Below are 21,769 nucleotides of genomic sequence, written 5' to 3' on the forward strand. Positions count from 1 at the left end.
AGCAGGTGAGAGGGTTGTTTCCCCCCCCCCCGGGGGGGGGGGAGGGTGTTGCACGATTTCCAAACTCTGGGCTTAAGGTGGCATCTCAATAAATAAATTCATGTAGCAGATTAGTCATTTCATCTCCGATCCCACAATTTTTGACAGGGCATAGGTTGCTGCCTCCTTACATCCCTGCTGTATCCTGGCAGTGTTCCAATGATTTAAGTGAAATGATTAGTTAATTGCCTTCATAATTGCCCTATGCAAGGTGGTTAGATTGGTCTCAACTAGGGCCAGGGCCTTTTCAGTACTGGCCCCGACTTGGTGGAACGCTCTGTCACAAGAGACTAGGGACATCTTTCCGCAGGGCCTGCAAGACAGAGCTGTTCCTCCTGGCCTTTGGTTTGGACTCAGTCTGACCCTTACATTTCCCTCCCCTTATGGTTTTGATTTATGACCTACTCTTAAAATGAGGCTGCATTTTAAATTGTATTTTAACCCGTATTTTAATAAACTGGTTGTTTTTTGGGGGGGGATTGGTTCCTCCCCCCATTATGTTTTATTGTAATTTTATTGGTGTTAGCCGCCCTTTGCCCAGCTCTGGCTGGGGAGGGCAGGGTATAAATAAAAATTTGTTGTTGTTGTTGGGGACAACAACCCATTGTTGGGGACAGGCATCCCATGAAAAAGGAAGCAATTTAAGGGTATGGAGCTTTCCTTCCAAACCCCCCGTTTCACTCCCAAAATTTTTGTGGGTAAAAATCTGGCACAGCCCTATTTCTAATCTTTTAACATCTCCTTTCTGCATTTTCACCCGAGAAAAGTGAAGAATACTTGCACAGCTGCCAAATATCCCACAAAACACATACCTCATATTTCATTCCATTTCCAAAAGTCAAACTCAATGGTGCATATAATCCCTTTTTGTCTTGCTGTTTTCATCGACTCGCAGATAGCTGCTGGAGGTGGGTGCATTTAAATGGCATATATCAGTCCTTTATCAGATGGAGTCAATCAAGCCGGCACCCTTCCAATATACAGTGTAGCTAACAATATTTTGTTTGTTTGTTTGTTGTTTTAAAGGATTTCTGGACCACCTTTCCAATTCCAGGGCGCAAAGCAACCAAAGGTTTATAGCAGGGATGGGAAAATTGTGGGGCTCTGGAAGTTGTTGGACTCCAACTCCCATCATCCCCGGCTGAGGATGATGGGAAATGGAGTCCAACAACGTCTGCAGGGCCACAGATTCCCCCATCCCTCGCTTACAGTATAAGCAAATTCTGAGGAACCAACAGGGGATGGAAGAGGCAGAAGTAGCAAAAGATTGACAAAGCGCAAATTGTGTGCATTTGGGCCTTACTTTAGTTGGGGAGTGGATACTGAGGGGATGAAGGCAACAGAGATTTAGGATCAGAGTTTCCCTTCTCCTAGATGGGTGACCTTCCCAGGCAGTGGCATAGCGTGGGTTGTCAGCACCCGGGGCAAGGCAAGTAATTTGCGCCCCTCCCCCCGCGCTGCACTGTCCCTCCCCCAGATAGTCCCTCTCTCTCTCTCTCTCCGCACCACACCGCATGCCTGGCACCCTCCCCTCCACAGTGGGCGGCGACCCGGCGGCTCGGATCGGATTCGCACAGCCAGCACTGCAGTGAGAGAGAGTGAGTGAGCCAGGTAGGGGCAGAGAGCTGCGAGTGCGAGTGCGCCCCCCCCCCAATGTTGCGCCCGGTGCGGCCGGGCCCCCCTGCACCCCCCACGCTACGCCACTGTTCCCAGGTTGACCAGCTTCATCTGCCCCTCACTTCCCTCTACAACATGTGCAGAAACCGCCTTCTTGAGCGTTGGACCCACTATTGACCTTGTCTGTTCCATCCACCAGAGCCTGTCTTCACATGGAAGGGAAGTCTCTAACAGACTGCGGGTTTGAGACCCAATAAAGACAATAGAAAAACCAATTATTATTATTTTTAATTAAAAAAATAGCAAAACAGTAGATCAATAAGGGAGTGTTAATAGAAATGTTGGCTGCAGCTTAAAGCAGGGTGTATTCATCAAGATGTTGTTGGACTAATAAATGCTTTAATGGTGGCTCAAAACAGGGTTAGGGAGTCTGTGGTCAGACTCCAACTTCCATCAGCCCCAGACAGTATGGCCAATGGTCAGAGGTGATGAGAGCTGTAGTCTAGCAAAATCTGGGGTGGTCACGGGCAACCCAGCCCTTGTTTAAAGGGTTTTTTAACACTGAAAGAAGGAGGCAACAAAACAGCAGAATATAATCCAGGTGAATTTGGGGCAAGGGGGCCAAAGACCACCTTCCTAGTTGCCACTTCCACTTTACCTGGGAAGGTGGAATTACCAAAGGAGGATGGGCTGCGTAGGGATTTAAAGACGAGTGGCAGGTTTTTGAATTGTACTTGGAAATGGATCAGGAGCCAGGGCAGCTGTTTTAAAGCTAGTGAGATATTTCTCCCGTCCCCAGTCCAAGTCCATAGTTTGACTGATGTGCAGTATTTAAAGCAACTGTCGTTTACGAACAGCCTGGAGAGGCAGCTTGACATGGAACACATTCCAGTAGTCCAAGAGATACAGTGGTGCCCCGCAAGACGAATGCCTCGCAAGATGGAAAACCCACTAGACGAAAGGGTTTTCCATTTTTCGATGCGCTTTGCAGGACGAATTTCTCTATGAGCTTGCTTCGCAAGACGAAAATGTGTTGCGAGTCTTGAGATTTTTTTCCGCTCCCCACCCCCTTTTTCTAAGCCGCTAAACCGCTAATAGCCTTTTAGCAGCTAATCCGCTAATCCCTTAAGCCTTTAATAGCCGCTAATAGCCGCTAAACCGCTAATCGCGCTAATCCGCTAATCCGCTAATAGGGTTGCTTCGCAAGACGAAAAAACCGCTAGACGAAGAGACTCGCGGAACGAATTAATTTCGTCTTGCGAGGCACCACTGTATGTTATCAAACATGGACAGCTGTGACCAGGCTATCTCTGTGTAGGAGAAGATGCAGCACAGGATGAAGATGGGGGGAGGTGTTTTGTGACGTGGAAGCCACACAGGACAATGCCAGTGTGAATAGCATCCCCACATGGTGAACTTGATCCTTTCACTAGAGTGCAAACCTGTTCAGAATGACCGCTCCCCACATTAAATGGGGGGCGCCCTTTGTGTGGTCACGCGCAGCCCCTGGACTCCATGCGGCTCCATTAGCACAGGCTTGACTTCGCCTTCCCACAGGTGGGATACCTGGAGGTCTCCGCCTTCCTCTTCCAGTTGCCCAATCCCGCCTGGGGAAGCGTTGCCAAGGTGACCAGGCCAGGTAGGGGGAGGGACTACCTGCCCACACAACAGAGGGAGGATCTTACCTGGGAATCCTCAGTTGGCTCCAGAGCTTCTCCCACCCTCCCGTCCCTCAGTTAAGACATCTTTTGCAGGTTAACCTTTTCTCCACAGGTCCGTGGGCGCTGCTACGTCAGGGTCGCTGTTGAAGGGCCGGAAAGGAATTCCCTTGCATTGGCAGGTTTTGCCTTTCCTGTAGCAAAACGTCACAACTTTGGCGGTATCAGGCCTTGGGTGGAATCCTTTAGTCTATCTTCCCTGAATGGGGGGCGTGCAGCAGTGACCCACACCCCCTTCCTCTTTGCGGTGGTGTTCCCAGGGTTCCCCGTTAAAGGGGTTGTTTGAGGGAAGGCTTTGGCCGTACGCCTAGAGGTTGTCATTGCTCTCCCCTGCGACGGCGGCCTAACGGGGGCGGGCTCTCTCTGCTTGAACATATGTTCTCCAGAGCCAGCCCAATCCCCACACGTTCTGGATAACCCTGATGTTCCCCAGATCCCCGGCGGGGGACTGGGAGGGATAAACGCCCAATGCCTGAGCCAAGGTCTACCCACATCTGAAATACAGTGGTGCCCCGCAAGACGAATGCCTCGCAAGACGGAAAACCCGCAAGACGAAAGGGTTTTCCGTTTGCAGAGGCGCTTCGCAAGACGAATTTCCCTATGGGCTTGCTTCGCAAGACGAAAAATGACGAAAATTTTCGGGGGTTTTTTTTTGCTCCAAAACCCCTTATTTTGAATCGCTAAGCTGCTAAAAGCATTTTAGCAGCAAAACCGCTAATCCCCCACCCCTTAAAAAGCCGGTTTTAGCCCTTAAAATGTCAATAGCGCTAATAGCGCTACTCCGTCAATGGGCTTGCTTCGCAAGACGAAAAAACCGCAAGACGAAAAGACCCGCGGAACGGATTCTTTTCGTCTTGCGAGGCACCACTGTATAATAAAGTTGTGGCCAATTTTAATCCCATAGCACGTTGTCTTGAGTCGTTATTCCACATGGGGGGGGGCGCCCAGGGTTTGGGGGGCTCTGCCTATCCACACAATGATCACCACCTCCCATGGCAGACTATCAACGGGATCTCCATATTTTTTTGCATTTAATTTCAGTTGAGCGACCTTCATCTCATTCTTTTTTGATTCCAGGCACTAATCCTGCACCCTCACAGCCTCACCTGTATCGGTATCAAACTTTATTTCGGTCAGAGACCAGTGTCGCCTGGCTCTGATGAGAAGGAGAGGTATCGCTGGGGGGATCATCGGCATACTGATGACACCTCACCATAGATCCTCAGGTGGCCTCACTCAGCAGCTTCATATAGATCTTAAATAATAATAACACGAGCTCAAGGAAACACCATAGTATAGCTGCCATGAAGAAGAGCAATAGTCTCCCAGCACCACCTTCTGGAAATGCCCAGCTCAGACATTGCAAACTATCCTTCCTTCTTATTTTTATACATTTTAACATGTGTTTGCTGTTGACCCAGCATGGAAACAAATGTTCCTTTCCTCACAAATCTTGCCGGAAATAAGGCTCTGTGTGTCTGACTGCATTTTTACCAGGCTAATCTTCAATTAAATTTCAATTTCCATTGCAGAGTCTGAAACAGCCAAAATAATAATAATTAAAAAAAAAAATACTTTTGGGGGGTGGGGAGATCTGCTGCTTTTCCTGAAACCATTTTAAGCCGTTCTTGAATCCATTCTTTTTTCCTCTCTATTGCCTCCTATTGGACATTGGAAAATAAACACAGGGCATTCATCCTGAATATTGTAGAAGTGTTGATTTAAATCGTATGGCTTGACATTCGTCATGGGGCGTTGGGAGTCCACTCCAAAACTCAGTTAAGGTAAAATGTCTGGATTTAAATGGATCAAATCTCATTGAGTTCACTGTGGGAATAACTTTGTCTTCCTGTTTCCAAAGCAGGGTCTAGCTCTGCAGTGCAGTGAGGCAAAGTGAAGACCAGTCAGAGTGTTCAATAAGGTAAGGCAGGGTTCAGGCTTGAAATGAGGCATAGCTCACGCAATGCTCTGGGGACACAGAGCTCTGAAGGTGCTTGTCCAGAAAACCAGCAACTTGCAGGCATTAAACCTGTGTACATTCAGCTTTATGCACTTGGGATGATGATGATGATGATGATGATGATGGAAATGGGCCTGGTGTCCAGGAGGAAAGACTTTGGCCATTCCACCACCCATTGCACCTGATGTGTTGTGGCTATATGCTATTTTGGCTCTGGCGCGATCTCCAAAACTTACCGTATTTTTCGCTCCATAAGACACACTTTTTTCTTCCTAAAAAGTAAGGGGAAATGTCTGTGCATCTTATGGAGCGAATGCGTGGTCCCTGGAGCCGAATTGCCCAGGGGCAAAAAGCAGATCATGCTTTTTTTTTTTGAAAGAGGGAAGCAGGTGCTGAAACAAAGCCGCTGATCGTTTGCCAATCGGGGAGAGAGATAAGGGACGCTAGAAATATAGGAGGCTGTCTGGGAGGGGGGAGGTAAAGACAGCAAACTTGCAAAGGGGGAAAACAGGAAGACTAAAGCAATAAGGAGAGAAATTAGAAGAAAAGGAGGAGCAAAAAACTGCTCCAGCTAAGGAAAAGACACTAAGGCAAACAAGAGGGAAGGGAGTGTTGAAAGGAAACAGCTGATCGGTGGGATTGGATGAGAGATAAAGGATGCTAGTGGAGGCTGCCTGGGAGGGGGGAGTTAAAAGCCCATGGATCCTCAGGATTTTTACATTGGGTCACCCCAAATTCACTATCAGATCACATAGCATGTCCATGGCTATAGCCTGCACCAAAAAAAATCACGCATCCACTGTTTCCTGGGGCTGCAATGGAGCAAAAATGTGGTTACAAAGCACGGATCCACATGGATCCTCAGGATTTTTGCATTGGGTCACCCCAAATTCACCATCAGATCACATGTCTATGGCCACAGCAAGAACCCCAAAATCATACATCCACTGTTTTCGTTCAAAATATTGCAATAATCCAGTCATGATGTAGTTTAGGCATACATGACCCTGGTCAGATCTGCCTTCTCCAGGAACAGATGCAACCGCTGTCTAAACTGAGCAAAGCCATTCCAATTATGACTATCACCAGGTTAATCCAGCCGTCATCCAAACACAGAAGTCTGTGGAATGGAACAGTGGCATAGCTATCAACCGTCCCTTATTTGGCGGGAAAGTCCCTTATCCCAGCACCGTGTCTCACTGCTGTCCCTTATTGATGATGTCCCTTAAATTTCCCGGGTTTCAAAGGAAGGAAGTAGCTCCTCTCCCTCCCTCCCTGCCGGCCAGGGAGGAGGAAGGCTCCAACTGTGTTGCTTGGCTGCAATAAGGAGTCTAAGAATGACTGGGTGGTGGAGCTTGCATGCCTTGTGCCGATCAAATTGGCTGCGTTGCTTGGGGACTCGCCTTTGCTCAGCACTTCCCAGCCGAGAGGTGACGGTGGTTTTCCTTGCTGCATCCCCTTTGCTGGGTTGCCGCGCTGTGGGAACCACCACTTGAGGCTTTGTTTGGCTGCTGGCTGGGCTTCCTGCCTTTGGCTTGGAGGGGCTCAGAAGTTGAACCTCCCTGTGCTCTGAAAATCCCTTATTTTGGCTGCTGATCCCTTATTTTCGAGGCTGCTGGTCCCTTATTTTCAAATCTGTAAGTTGACAGCTATGAACAGTGGGCAAAGGGAAACCACAATGTGTGATACACAAGAGAAGGGATTTCTCTGAACTGTTAAAGCCTCACTGAAAAGATATGACCACAACATGTTCTATGGCTGAAAGACCCATTGAAAATGTTACTTTTGTGTTTGTTTGTTTTTAACTGCATTTATGCATTCCATGTGGATGTTATTCTCATGTCATCTCCATACCCATTCATATATAAAGTTTTAGAAGAGGTCTGAATGAAGAATGAGTACAATGAGAAGATATGGAACAATGAAGAAGACACTTCAACCAAGCAGTAAACAGGCAGGAAGAGGAAATGGAGGGTGTGGTAGCATGAGGCATAGCTAAGGTGACTACAGAAGATCTTGGAATTGAACCCAGTTCTTGGTAAGTGCCATGATAATGTAGACAAAGGAACTACCGTATTTTTCGCTCTATAAGATGCACCAGACCACAAGACGCACCTAGTTTTTGGAGGAGGAAAACAAGAGGTACCTCGGGTTAAGTACTTAATTCATTCCGGAGGTCCGTTCTTAACCTGAAACTATTCTTAACCTGAAGCACCACTTTAGTTAATGGGGCCTCCCGCTGCCGCCACGCCGCTGGAGCACAATTTCTGTTCTCATCATGAAGCAAAGTTCTTTTTTTAAAAAATAATATTTTTTATTAGGGTTTTTACATAAAAGGAAAAAACAAAAGAAAAATACAAGAATACAAAAAGACAAAAAGACAAAAACAACAACACAGAAAAAACAAATAAGAACAATTCAATTTTCATAATATTCCTTCCATTTACTTATTTCCCAGACTTCCCCACACCTCCCCTCACTCACTGTATTCCAGTTCAAATATTTAATCAGCAAATCCCTTCCCTCTATCTTCACTTAATCTTTATCTTAATACCTTAATATATCCTCATCCTTTCTTAATATCTTAATAAATTAAACCTTTTAAATTTTACACCTTTTAACCTTCGAATTTTCCATAGTCCTTCACCACTTTGTTGCTAATAACCTTTTAACCTCAATCCGATGTCATTCTAACATTCATTAATCTTATAGTATTTCTGCAAATAGTCTTTGAATTTCTTCCAATCTTCTTCCACCATCTCTTCTCCCTGGTCTCTGATTCTGCCAGTCATTTTTGCCAATTCCATATAGTCCATCACCTTCACCTGCCATTCTTCCAGAGTGGGTAGTTCTTGTGTCTTCCAATACTGCGCAATAAGTATTCTTGCTGCTGTTGTGGCAGTGAAGCAAAGTTCTTAACCCGAAGCAATATTTCTGGGTTAGTGGAGTCTGTAACCTGAAGCATATGTTACCTAAAGCGTATGTAACCTGAGGTATCACTGTATTCTGAATCCCAGAAGCCAGAACAGCAAGAGAGATCGCTGCACAGTGAAAGCCTGCATTCGCTCCATAAGACGCACACACATTTCCCCTTACTTTTTATGAGGGAAAAAGTGAGTCTTATAGAGCAAAAAATACGGTATATTGCAGAGCGTATTGGGAGGGGGGAAGATGGTGATGAGTCAAAAAGCATCTCAAGTACCTTTAAGGAGAAGTGTAGCAAGAGGTTAAAAAAAGCTTTCGGAACTGTTTCTGAGAAAAATGTTTTGGATCCTTTGGACATCCGATGGAGTGGCTCTTGAGGGAAAACGGAATAAATAAATAAAGTGAGCTGCTGTTCCAGGGAATATCGTACAAAGCCTCCCTTTCTCTGCAACGTTGAACGTTAAGTTCGGATGACAGATTCTCCAATAAACTAGACAGCATTATTATGATGCTCCATGTTTTTCAATGTTCAACAGCGACATGCAGTCTTTGACCCAGGATCAAATGCAGGTTTCACACATGCTAGTCCTGCACAGAGTGGGATAGACCGGAACATGTGTTTAACTTTCATGTAAGCCCTGGTCCAGGAAAGTGGTGCTCTAGTTATCTCCCGCTTGGAATATTGCAATGTGCTCTAAGTCAGTGTTCCCCAACCTTGGGCCTCCAGCTGTTTTTGGACTACAACTCCCATCATCCCTCGCTAGCAAGACCAGTGGTCAAGGATGATGGGAAATGTAGTCCAAAAACAGCTGGAGGCCCAAGGTTGGGGAACACTGCTCTAAGTGAGGCTAACTTTGAAGGTGACCCGGAAACTACAACTAATCCAGAATGAGGCAGAGCCAAAAGAGTGTATTCTCAAAAAACATTAAGTGCAATGGTTGGTGGAATGGCCAAAGTCACCAGGCCCATTTCCCTGATGATGATGATGATGATGATGATAAGTGCATAAAGAGGAATGTACACAAGTTTAATCCCTGTAAGTTGCATGCTCTATTTATCTCCCGCTTGGACTTCTGCAATATGCGCTACGTGGGGTTACCTTTGAAGGTGACCCGGAAACTAAAATTAATCCAGAATGTGGCAGCTAGACTGGTGACTGGGAGTGGCCGCCAAGATCCTATAACACCGGTCCTGAAAGACCTACATTGGCCCCCCAGTATGTTTCCGAACACAACACAAAATGTTGGTGCTGACCTTTAAAGCCCTAAACGGCCTCGGCCCATTATACCTGAAGGAGCGTCTCCACCCCCATCATTCAGTCTGGACACTGAGGTCCAGCTCCAAGGGCCTTCTGGTGGTTCCCTCATTGTGAGAAGTGAAGTTACAGGGAACCAGGCAGAGGACCTTCTCGGTGGTGGAGCCCTCTCTGTGGAACACCCTCCCATCAGATGTCAAATAAATAAACAACTATCTGACTTTTAGAAGACATCTGAAGGCAGCCCTGTTTAGGGAAGTTTTTAATATTCTGTTGAGAGCCGCCCAGAGTGGCTGGGGAAACTCAGCCAGATGGATGGGATTCAAATAATAAATTCTTCTTCTTCTTCTTCTTCTTCTTCTTCTTCTTCTTCTTCTTCTTCTTCTTCTTCTTCTTCCCATGATCCTTGCTGTGCGGCTCCTTGAGGAAGGGGACAAGTGCCCCAAGTGCAGTGTTGGTGCTTCCTGTTCTTCCCTCATGTGCTTCCTTTCTATGCTCTTTTAGTTTCCATAACTCTCTCCCCATTGCACTTATGTCTCTACTGCAATTTGTTTGTTTGATATTGTTGCTATGAAATTGTGATTCCAACTACTGCAAGCCATTCTGAGTGATGTGCACACATTAGAAGTGTGAGGTAAAAATAAACCGATGTGACTGGCCAAAGAATTGCTGGAAAAAGATCCAACCTTTCCATTCTGAAGGAAATCAGACCTGAGTGCTCACTGGAAGGACAGATCCTGAAGCTGAGGCTCCAATACTTTGGCCACCTCATGAGAAGAGAAGACTCCCTGGAAAAGACCCTGATGTTGGGAAAGATTGAGGGCACAAGGAGGAGGGGACGACAGAGGACGAGATGGTTGGATAGTGTTCTCGAAGCTACCAGCATGAGTTTGACCAAACTGCGGGAGGCAGTGGAAGACAGGAGGCCCTGGCATGCTCTGGTCCATGGGGTCACGAAGAGTCGGACATGACCAAACAACAACAACAAGCTGATGCAGTTAGGAGTGTGGCAAGATCCAGTTCTTCTTCAGTCCCCCAACGAGCCCCACTGTCTTCCCCGTCTTCCCCCCACAACCCACACTCTCTCCAAGGAGTGAGGACTAATTTGGAATTTGGGGGTTGTGGGTCTTCCATTCTTGCAGGTGAGGCCTACAGAAACCACCACCATCCCCCTGGTCTGTACCATCTTGGCTGGTGTCTGCGAAGTGGATGCATTTCTTTGAATTTTCCAAACTTTTATGACAGCTTTAATCGCATGTCTTGAAGATGAGCGGTAGAGGCTGAAACCTGGCAAGGCTGAAGCCCCCGACTTGCTTAGGATGCAATCAAGTGTGTCGCCCAGGCGCTGAGCCTCGTACCGCCAAGATATGCATAGCAATTATTAATAGCTGGACAGTGTTCTCGAAGCTACCAACATGAGTTTGACCAAACTGCGGGAGGCAGTGGAAGCCTGGGGTGCTCTGGTCCATGGGATCTCGAAGAGTCGGACATGACTGAACGACTAAACAACGACAACATGTGCCAGACCTGCTTAGACCTGAAAAACCTCATGTCCAGGGCTAGCATGGTGGGTGGACCGCCACAAAACATGGCTGCAACTTTTCTAGATCAAATGCAATGGCTGCAGAAGCAAGAATCCATGGAACTGGCACCCAAACAAGGATTCGGGAACTTGCATCCTACAGCCAAACATTTTTCAGCACTTAAAGCAAAAGGGAACCATAAAATCACGAAAAAGGAAGGTTAAAAAAATCATTGCAGAATTAAAACCCTATCCTTAATGTATTTTGCCTGAAATAATTGATAGCCTGCTGTTGGCATATTATTGAATTGCTGGTAAAATATCTAACTATATAATACAGTGTAGCCTGAGGGTAGAAAGGAGGGCCAATATGATATAATTTTCTTTTTTTTACTCTTCCCAAATGCCATGACAGTACCTGCTTTACAACTTTGTACAAACTGAAGAGCCATTCATCTATGTCTAAATGAAAATGACATTACATATTTTCTATGATTTATTAGTAAACTACTAAGTAGTAACATCAAGCTTTTAGGAAAAGATTAACAACATTATGCTGCAATAACCTGTCATTTTCATTTAAGTAAAAGCTGTTGAAAATGCTCACTCTTTGCAGTGGAACATACAAAATCCCTTGCCTAATGGATGTAGAAATGGCCTTAAATCCCTTTTGCACCATAGCATTAAAAACAAGTTATTTGTGTTTGTGTGTGTTCTTCATACCCTGCCCTCGCTACACACACACAATTATGCTAGAGCAAACAAGGCTATCTGAGGATCTTCTTTTCATGGGTTTGCTTTCTTTATTTTCTGATTGTGTCTAACCATTTGAGGGGCCTTCAACAACATCTGTCGCCCCCTTTCCATTCTGTCGCTTATATTCCCTTTCCTGGTCCTTTGGCACATGAATTTATTCCCTTGAATTTAGTGGTATGTGCTGTTTCTGTTTTACTTCTAATTGTATATATTATATAAAAAAAATGCACCTTTAAAAATGTTTTTCAGTTCATTTACACAGATGGCGTTAAAAATTCTGCACACACTAGGCCACGCTCCCAACCTAGACTCCAAAAACTGGCAGCATTCATAGCAGCACAGAATCTGCACATCACAATTCTCTCAGAATTGCTGGAGGGGATGCGGGAAAAGAGGCGCCATTCTCCATCTATAGTAGGTATTTAAATTCTGGACAGTGCTTTTGTTAAGTTGTGGGTGAACATATCAGACGACACAGCAATTTTTCAAACAGCTCTTGTTTATTCACAGGCCAGAACAGAACTGAACTGAAGGGTTCAGTCAGCCTGCTTATATAGAGCTCCAGTAAAACATATAACTGTAACAATTTTCTAAAACTATCCAATCACTGAATGTCACTTTCGATCCCTTATTTGCATAACTATCTGCAGTATCCCCCTGCTGGCCCAGGGTGAGAACTTCAATACATAACAGGTTTGTCAAGAAATAACCAAATTACTCAAACATCCCATTCCAACCTCACAGCCAATTTGTTTACTAAATCCATGAGACAATTAGCTGAAGAAGTTCAATTCATAGGAACTCTTGACACGGTTGTTGGTGGCTACCAGAACTTCAATTGCCCCCAAATGGAAAACCTTGTGGGAATGGTAATTTTCGCTTTGGGATAAAAATTATGTGGAGATTTGCATTAGCTAAAAAAAAAAAAAAAAAAAAAAAACAGCTCCCAAAGTATGTGTTGTGAAAGGCTCAGAGGATCCTGAAAAAATTGTCAAACAGCTATTACCATTAGAAATAATAATATAATAATAATTTATTATTTATACCCCGCCCATCTGGCTGGGCTTCCCCAGCCACTCTGGGTGGTGTGGTGTTTGCCATCCTAGGTGTGTGACATCATACTGGGTTCATAAGGAAAGGGTTAACTAAGTGTAATAGGACTAACCTATAGGAACCCAAGGGGAGGAGCAGTGGCGTAGCGTGGGGGGTGCAGGGGGGGCCGGCCGCACCGGGCGTAACATCTGGGGGGGGGCACGCTCGCACTCACAGCTCTCTGCCCCTACTAAAATCCACGGGTTAGGGGGCGCAAATTACTTGCCTTGCCCCGGGTGCTGACAACCACGCTACGCCACTGGGGAGGAGTTAGAGTTAGAGTTAGAGTTGTTAAGAAGTCAGTCTGGAGTTAGAGAAGAGGGAGGGAGGATAGGTCTGTGGGTTGGGCTAGTCTGATGTGAGAGAGTAAGAGAATCTGTTAAGAAGAGTCAGTCAAACAGTTGAGATAATCAGTCAGAAGGTATTAGGAAGATTTAGGCCGGTAAAGAAACTAAGGTTAATAAACTGACAAGAAAATTATCTGAGAAACCATAAACTTGTTAATGCTTATAAAATAAATTTGTTTATTTGGTTTAATTTTAACAAGTGTCCGAGAGTAACGGGTTGGTGGCAGCGGGGAAGCGAGCACAGTGGTGGCACAGGGATCAATAGACCGTCAAACGTCCAGGGACCCTGTGTGATCGCCACAGGCGGCTTCCAACAAAACATTAAAATACAGTAATGCATCAAACATTAAAAGCTTCCCTAAACAGGGCTGCCTTCCTAACGTTTTGCCAGAGTCTCTTTTCTTGTAAGTTGAATCCACTGGTTTCGGTTCTGCCTTCTGCAAAACAAACTTGTGTCATCATCCATGCGGCAGCCCTTTAGTTGATATCATGCCAACTCTTCTCCAAGCTAAACATGCCCAGCTGTCAGGGTCTGGGCAGAGGAGGAATGGTGGAGACCGCCTTCCCAGCCTGACCCTTCCAGAGAAGGAGACAGTTCAGAATTACAACAGGGGATTGAGGGAGGTCACAGCTCAGAGGCAGATGAGGGGGAAAGCTGGGAAATAACAGGAGAGGAGGAGGAGGAAGAAGAAGAAGAAGATGCACCAGGGGAGAGATAACTGACGGACTCAGTGTCTTTAGAAAGCATTCCAGACCCACCTCCTTTACCAGAAAGCCACTTCCGCCCTCAGGAGGAGGTGGTGTTGTGGGCTTCATGCCCCCAACACTTTTTGCAGAGGCTGGCTCCCAGCCCCGCGTGATCAGGGGAATCCTCTGCCGAGTCATAACCCTGGCCAGCCAATCGGCTGGCTCAGGGGGTGTGGCTTGCCGCATTTAAGGCAAGAGGAGCGTCCTCTTTTGCCGCCGATCAGCTGGGGAATTTCCCACCCACCCTTCAAGGTTTCTCCTTTGACCTTGCTATGGACTTCGGTTGGTCACCGTTTAGGGGCCTGGTAGGAATTTTTCCACTTGGCAAATTGGCACCAGCCATTTGGTTTTTTCGCCTACCTCGTAGCAAATCGTCACAACTTCCTCCGTTTGGCAGTTAGGCATTGGTAGGGGTATTGTTATGTAGATCAATGGGGGGAGGAGCGCCATCACCTCCCCCGGATATTGAAGGGTAGTCCAGTAAAGGATTCCGGGGGCATGGCCCCGTCCGAAGCCTAGGGAGGCCAGGGCCCAAGGCACGCCCCAAAGCCCGGGGGAGTGCCTAGTTGATGTGGGCTCCCTCTGCTGGTGTTAACCCTTTCCAGCCTTCAGGCAGACAGACTGAAGCCGGAAAGTCGATTAGGACCAATGCCTAATCCAATACCGCTCATCACCTGTAACCAATAAAGTTGTGGCCAATTTTAGCCCATTAACCTAAAGAATGGTGTCTTGTGTCTTTATTTCTACTGGTGGGAGGCAGGAATTCGCCACGCAACCCGGCGGGCCTTGAAAGTAGGAGAGCAAAGAGCTCAAAGGCAAAAGGCCCTTCCCAGCACCCATAGCAATGACTCATGAGGAAGTGGGAGAGACGGGGGGTGGGGTGTTTTGCTCGGAGCAACCCCGTTACTCCAAGAGGCTGCATTTCTAAGCCTCTCTCTGTGAATATTGAATAAAAAACATTGGTAAGAACTTTCCTTGTACAGTGGTGCCTCGCAAGACGAAAAGAATCCGTTCCGCGAGTCTCTTCATCTTGCGGTTTTTTTCGTCTTGCGAAGCAAGCCCATTAGCGGATTAGCGCTATTAGCGCTATTGGCGGTTTAGCGGCTATTAGCGGCTATTAAAGGCTTAAGGGATTAGCGGATTAGCTGCTAAAAGGCTATTAGCGGCTATTAAAGGCTTAAGGAATTAGCAGATTAGCTGCTAAAAGGCTATTAGCGGCTTAGATCAGCTGATAAGCGGCTTAGATCAGCTGTTAAGCGGCTTAGCGATCAGCTGTTAAGCGGCTTAGCGATCAGCTGTTAAGCGGCTTAGCGAACAGCTGTTAAGCAGCTTAGGGACTTGGGGAAAAGGGGGGGAGGGGGGAAAACCCAGGAATCGCAAGACATTTTCGTCTTGCGAAGCAAGCCCATAGCAAATTCGTTTTGCGAAGCACCTCCAAAACGGAAAACCCTTTCATCTAGCGGGTTTTCCGTCTTGCGAGGAATTCGTCTTGCGGGGCACCACTGTATTACCCATTCCTGGCAACCTACCATAGGGGGTTGGATCCTCTGGCGCCTGCCACCAGCTCCCTCAGCTGTTTCAGGTGATACTAGTTACGTTTGAATTCCACTAAAATGAATGAGGAAAGTTAACTTTCTGTGAACTGGAGCTTTGATTTAGATTCAGTCTCCATTTCCCATCACTGCCCCGCTCATGATATTACAATACATCTAAAGGTAAAGGGACCCCGGACCATTACGTCCAGTCGTGACCGACTCTGGGGTTGCGGCACTCATCTCGCTTTATTGGCCGAGGGAGCCGGTGTACAGCTTCCGGGTCATGTGGCCAGCATGACTAAGCCGCTTCTGGCAAACCAGAGCAGTGCACGGAAACGCCGTTTACCTTCCCGCCGGAGCGGTACCTATTTATCTACTTGCACTTTGATGTGCTTCCGAACTGCTAGGTTGGCAGGAGCAGGGACCAAGCAACGGGAGCTCACCCCATCACGGGGATTCGAACCGCCAACCTTGTGATCGGCAAGTCCTGGGCTCTGTGGTTTAACCGACAGCACCACCCCCGTCCCTCCACAATACATCTAGGCTATGTCAAATAAATTCAGGTATTATTCAAGCATTCTTTTTCCTATAAACAAATTACTGATGTTTCATGCCCAAAGCTGTTCATTCCCAAATCATTGATAGACAAGCACAGCCAAAGATGGCTTCAAGATAAACAAAGACAAATGGAAAAAGAGGACTGTTAGGTTTGGGTGTCAATTGTCAGATGAAAGAGGTGCTTAAAACATCATTGGAAACAATAGAAATACTTTTTTTATGGCCTTTGTGTCAGGTCCTCAGTGCTGGAATTGTATAAAAGGGTGTCTATGTAATATACAGACCAGTGCATGTTTTATGTTGCAAATAGCATGAAGTCAGCATTACAATTTTCTAATGCAGTAGCAGAACATCTGGAAAAATAAATTTGTTTAGCTTGAATAGCAGATCTATTTATTGAGCCTTCTTTCAAGAATATGCACATATCAACACTGGGATTGGATTCTCAAAACGGGGGGAGTGAAGGGAGGGGGTGAAGGGGTCTGGTGAATTCAAATTGATGCACTACTTATTCCACAATAGTAATTCAATTAATGATTTTATAGACCCTATCAGTCAAATGGAATATAGAATCAAAGCAATTAACTTGGTTTGCCAATGCAGCAGTCTCAATCTCCACAAAGTGCATTGCAAAAATTTACCTTTTGCTGTGTGCCAGACAGAGCAAATTGCTTTTGAGGTTTGGAACTTCTGTTTTCCACACTGAATTCCTTGAAATAATATCAGGCTGTTTCTTGTCGTGACCTTGAGGCATTTTCATGATGGTGTTCCAGCTACAGTGGACTTTTGCACGTATACCAGTATTGTTACTATTGGGAGATATAAAACAATTCCCTTGGGTGGTTGTTGTTGTTTTTTACTTTCTCTTGCAAGGAACTCTTGAAAAATAAACCCATTTGGGCTTTGGATTCCAATACCCAAATCTGTGCCCAAAGTAGAATATCTAAGCAAATTGCCATCTGCCACTCTGAAAGAAGATTGAATGAACCTTTTTCTCAATTCACTAAGAAAATATGACTGCACAGTTTCTGTCAAAGCGATGGCAAAAGATGATGCTTTGCCCTTGCATCGATGCAAAGTCCCTGGTGTGCTCAATGTACGAACAGCCACAGGGTTGCAGGAGAGCTCATGCCGCTTTCCACTTAGCTCTGCGACCATTAATGAGATTTTCTCAGGATATACATGGGAAGTGATATGAAGGACAGGAGCATCTGAACACTTTTTGGGACCTGGGAGATGCTGGGGAGGAGTGTAGGTGTAGGGTTGCCATATAGCCCAGTTGGCCAGGTGTTGACTATGTCCTAGCCATTGCACTGTCGGACTTGCGTTCGACCGGGCTACTCCTCCGGTCGAGTCCTCCGACCGTGATTAACGACCTGAGCCTTTGATGAGGCTCCAGGCACATTCCCTCATTATTCAGAGTGTCCAAGCAGCAGAAGAGGATGAGAAATATGAGCTACATTGCTAAGAGTTTCATTTCTAACTACACAGACAGAAAAGAAATATACATCCTCTCTCTGTGAAAACATCTTGAACTAGAACTAGTTCCTTTTTTAAATGAACTATCCAAGCTCTGATTGTGACATAACCAGAGCTTAAGCACCATGGAAACCAAGTTGTTGGGGTGTTATGTTTTAGGCAACCACTGAACCTCTTGGGCTTGCTGATCAGAAGGTCGGAGGTTTGAATCCCCACAACGGGGTGAGCTCCCGTTGCTCTGTCCCAGCTCCTGCCAACCTAGCAGTTCGAAAGCACGTCAAAGTGCAAGTAAATAAATAGGTACCACTCCGGCGGGAAGGTAAATGGTGTTTCTGTGCACTGGTTTCCGTCACAGTGTTCTGTTGTGCCAGAAGCAGTTTAGTCATGCTGGCCACGTGACCCGGAAAGCTGTCTGTTGACAAACGCCATCTCCCTTGGCCTGAAAGCGAGATGAGCGCCGCAACCCCATAGTCACTTTTAACTGGACTTAACCATCTGGGGGTCCTTTACTTTTACCTCAACCTTGTGCCCTCCAGATGATTTAGACTAGAATTCCCAACATCCCTGACCATTGGTTGGAGCCAGTGTGAGTTGTACACATGAGGTAGAGGCAGCAATACCTATTTGTTACTTATCTGTTTACCCAAGTTTTTATGGCCTTTTTAAAAAAAACACGTTTCATACACTTCTCGGTTTTCTCATCGTTTTGTTGCATTGTGATCTCACTTTATCTCATTTTTAGGAAATTGCATTGACCGTTATTGGTGTGTTTTTACTGAGTCAAAAATTATATTAAGGGATATAAAATTGTAATAATGAACGATAGTCCCAAATATATCAAGGTCACCAAGCTGGGGGGGGGGGGCTAATATATAGGCATTTGCTAAGTCACAGAGGCTGCAGACGTGACAGATATTTGATTTGATTTTTTTAAAAAATGCACTCTGTTCTGAACAATATGGCTTGGGTGGGGACCCTGAGGCCCAATGTGGTCCTGTAGGCATCTCTGTTTGGCCCCCGAGATGACACCCCTCACTTGCCCTCCTCCATACCCTCCTCATGTTGGTGACACACTTTTTAGACACAAATCATTTCGTGACACAGTAATTTACTCACAAACCAGAGGTTAAACTAACCCCTTTCTGGCCCTGGGAGGAGCACAGTGAGCATTCACATGACACACTGACACACTGCAGCCGACACACAAACATGTCGCGACACACAGTTTGGAAAGCTCTGAGCTAGGGGATTCATTTTGTTGTTTTTGTTTAATTCATCTTTATTGATTTAAAATATCATCTTACATATATATTACAGACAGTTACATCAAAATTAAACAGAAAAATATAGTAGAAAAAAAGATAAAGAAAAGAAAAAGCAAAAAACAGTTAACAATAAGAAGTGACTATTGGTTATAACATCCTGTCTTTTCTAAGAAAGTCTTCTGAAAGAGACTTCCAATCGTTCTCGTCGTACTTTTTCTATTGTCTTAATTTTATCGCACAGTTTGTTTTATAACTTTTCCTGTATATTCATCTAGTATATTTATTCCTTTTGTTTATTATGTACAAGTATCATTCAGTTCTGCTAGGATAACGTCATTGTTACAATATAATCTTATATATTCTTTGAATAGTCTCCATTCTCTGAATATTTTTTGATTTGGGGCTCCTCTGACTTTTCCACTCAGCTTTGCTAATTGAAAATACCTGAGCCAGGGGATTCAAATTACTGCATTTCAGAAAATAATGTTTCACCATACTCAAAAACACATGCATATTCTGTGCTATACAACTATAGTAAAAAGAAAATGAAGATGAACTGCTATTTATCTTTTGAGAAAGATTTCAAAAATCATAGGTCAGGGTGTGGGGAGGGGGAGATACTAATGTTTGGTTTTAAGTCTTCATCTGACATGGCATTCAAGACGTCAGTCCTTCCAGGTCAGGAAAAGCAAGATTCAAATTTCATCAAAGGCATTTTTCCCCTCATATTTGTTCATGGTTCATAATCATGTCTGCTATTGTCTCTTCTGGAGGTTATTGTTATGCTGTTGATTACAATTTGTAGATTTACGGGGAATGTAAAAGCAACCACAATGCTTGATCTCAAAGATCCCAAGGACAATATTGGCTTGAATTCGTACATCAATGCAGGCTTTGTGCTTCACTGTTGAAAATATCTACCCAGATGGAAACACCAGGACATGATTCAAAGCTCATTGCAGTGAAATGAATCCAAAGACTCCCAATGGGGGAAAAATATATCCCATGCATTGGGAAACTTATGGCTTGGGACAAAGATAGTTGGTTCATTTGTGCATTTTTACCTCAGACCCAGTCACATTAGTGTCATGTCCAATCTTCTGACCCAGTTGATTATTTTCTTTCTTTTGACTTGATTTCCAAGAGGTGATGGTTCTCAAGATTTTGCTCACATAATCCAGACCTTCGGTGTCAGTGCCTGAAATGAATTACTGTTTATATTAGAAACTTCGTTTAATAAATTAGGTCTGGTCTATGAACTGTCAAAGTTCTGCTACGTCTGTAATTCATATAGAACAGATGCCTTTTGCGAGACTCTTAGTTAGAAAGTAGGCAACATGATTGCTTCCTTTTTGCCATTACTAGGTTCTGTGGGTTGAGCTATCTACTGCCTATAGAGAATTAAAAACAATTTAAGAGGGCATCTGGTAGAAAGCACTCTAAGGCACCAAAAAAAATTGTTCCATATACAATGCGCTTCTGTTTAGGCCAGAGAATTATTCAGTAATTGGCACTTGTTTAAATAGACCATTCAGAATCAGTTTGGCTTTGGTTTTCCAATTGCAGATTGAGTTACTGAACTTTCTTCTTTCCAAACAAGAAACTTAGGGAGTCCTGATTTTTTCCAGCATATTCATGGCACCACTGTGATTAAGAGCAACAGCTAATTTTTGTACAAGAAACAAACACATTTTTCAAAAAGTGACATAAATAATTCAGACATTTTTTCCCCAGATTGTTTATAAATTATATATATTTAGTTTACTCTGGCCTAGTTTTTTTTTTGTAAAACTGATTTTTTTGTTTTTTAATGAAAGGTAACAGCAGCAATTTTTTAACTGCAGAATTGTAAATGGTAAGGGGAGTCACTGATGTGCCATTTTAACTTTTGGGCTAGCAGTTTTATTTAAGATAGTAAGCCAAATATCCTCTGATTAGACTAGGCTGTTGGAAGCCGACCATTCCATTGTTTATATTTTGCAAAGCACTCTTAATGTGGGAACAGTTGTCACATGAAAAGTTAATAATGAAGCATATCTATAAGGATATAAAATAATGTTGTGGAAACATCAGTTCGCATCAACTGTTATAAGTTCAGACACTTGGAAATTTTCCTTCTATAGCTTTAGGTGACAACATTATGCTTATTTTCCCCCCTTATTTCTTAAAACTTGATTTGTGCATTCTAATTCTTTTTGGGTTCATCCTCCCCCAAAAAATGCCTGTCTGAAGACAAGCCGTTTTGAGTGGAACAGCTGTCCAATGAAAATTTCATTGTTCTCCCTAGTAACACATTAAGATTTCAGTAAAAGCTAAACCCATCGCTGGGGGAATTGAGAGCGAGTTTCCTGTGTTCCTGTGCCTAAGAAATGAAAATGAAGCAGTTAACCACGGGAAGTCGCGATGGCAGATGTGTGTCACAAGTGAATCGAGATTGGTCAGTTTATGGCGGATGTGGCCTGCCAGCAGTTGCTCACCTTTGGCCATTGAAGCTATCAACATCTGCACTGGGACAGGTCCCCGGCCTCGGATCTATATCAAGCAAACCTCACAACCAAGACTGCAGTGCTAATTCCACTTATCTGGGGCTTCCGAGTAGACATGGTTAAGTTTGCACAGCATCCATTGATGAGCAAATTATCCATTTTGGTTTCTCTCTCTTTTTGCAATCTTAAGTTCACTTCTCCATGTTTTCACACCAGTTTGTGATTTTTTAATTTTATTTAAAAAGTCCCTGTGAAAATTCATCAGCATGTCAGTCGAAATTTATCCTAACACACACACAGTTTTTGCCTAATGCACACATTTTTTGCAAAGCAAATTTCCCTAATATAATGCATGTTTGCACATTATTCTCACTATAAAGTATGCATTTCAATGTTTACCTTACTATGCGATTTTTTAAATTATTTTTTTATTTTTTTGCATACTTTACTAGCCTGGACAACCTCATG

Source organism: Podarcis tiliguerta (genome assembly GCF_965153285.1).
Source record: "Podarcis tiliguerta genome assembly, chromosome: 1".
In the NCBI taxonomy this organism is placed as follows: Eukaryota; Metazoa; Chordata; class Lepidosauria; order Squamata; family Lacertidae; genus Podarcis; species Podarcis tiliguerta.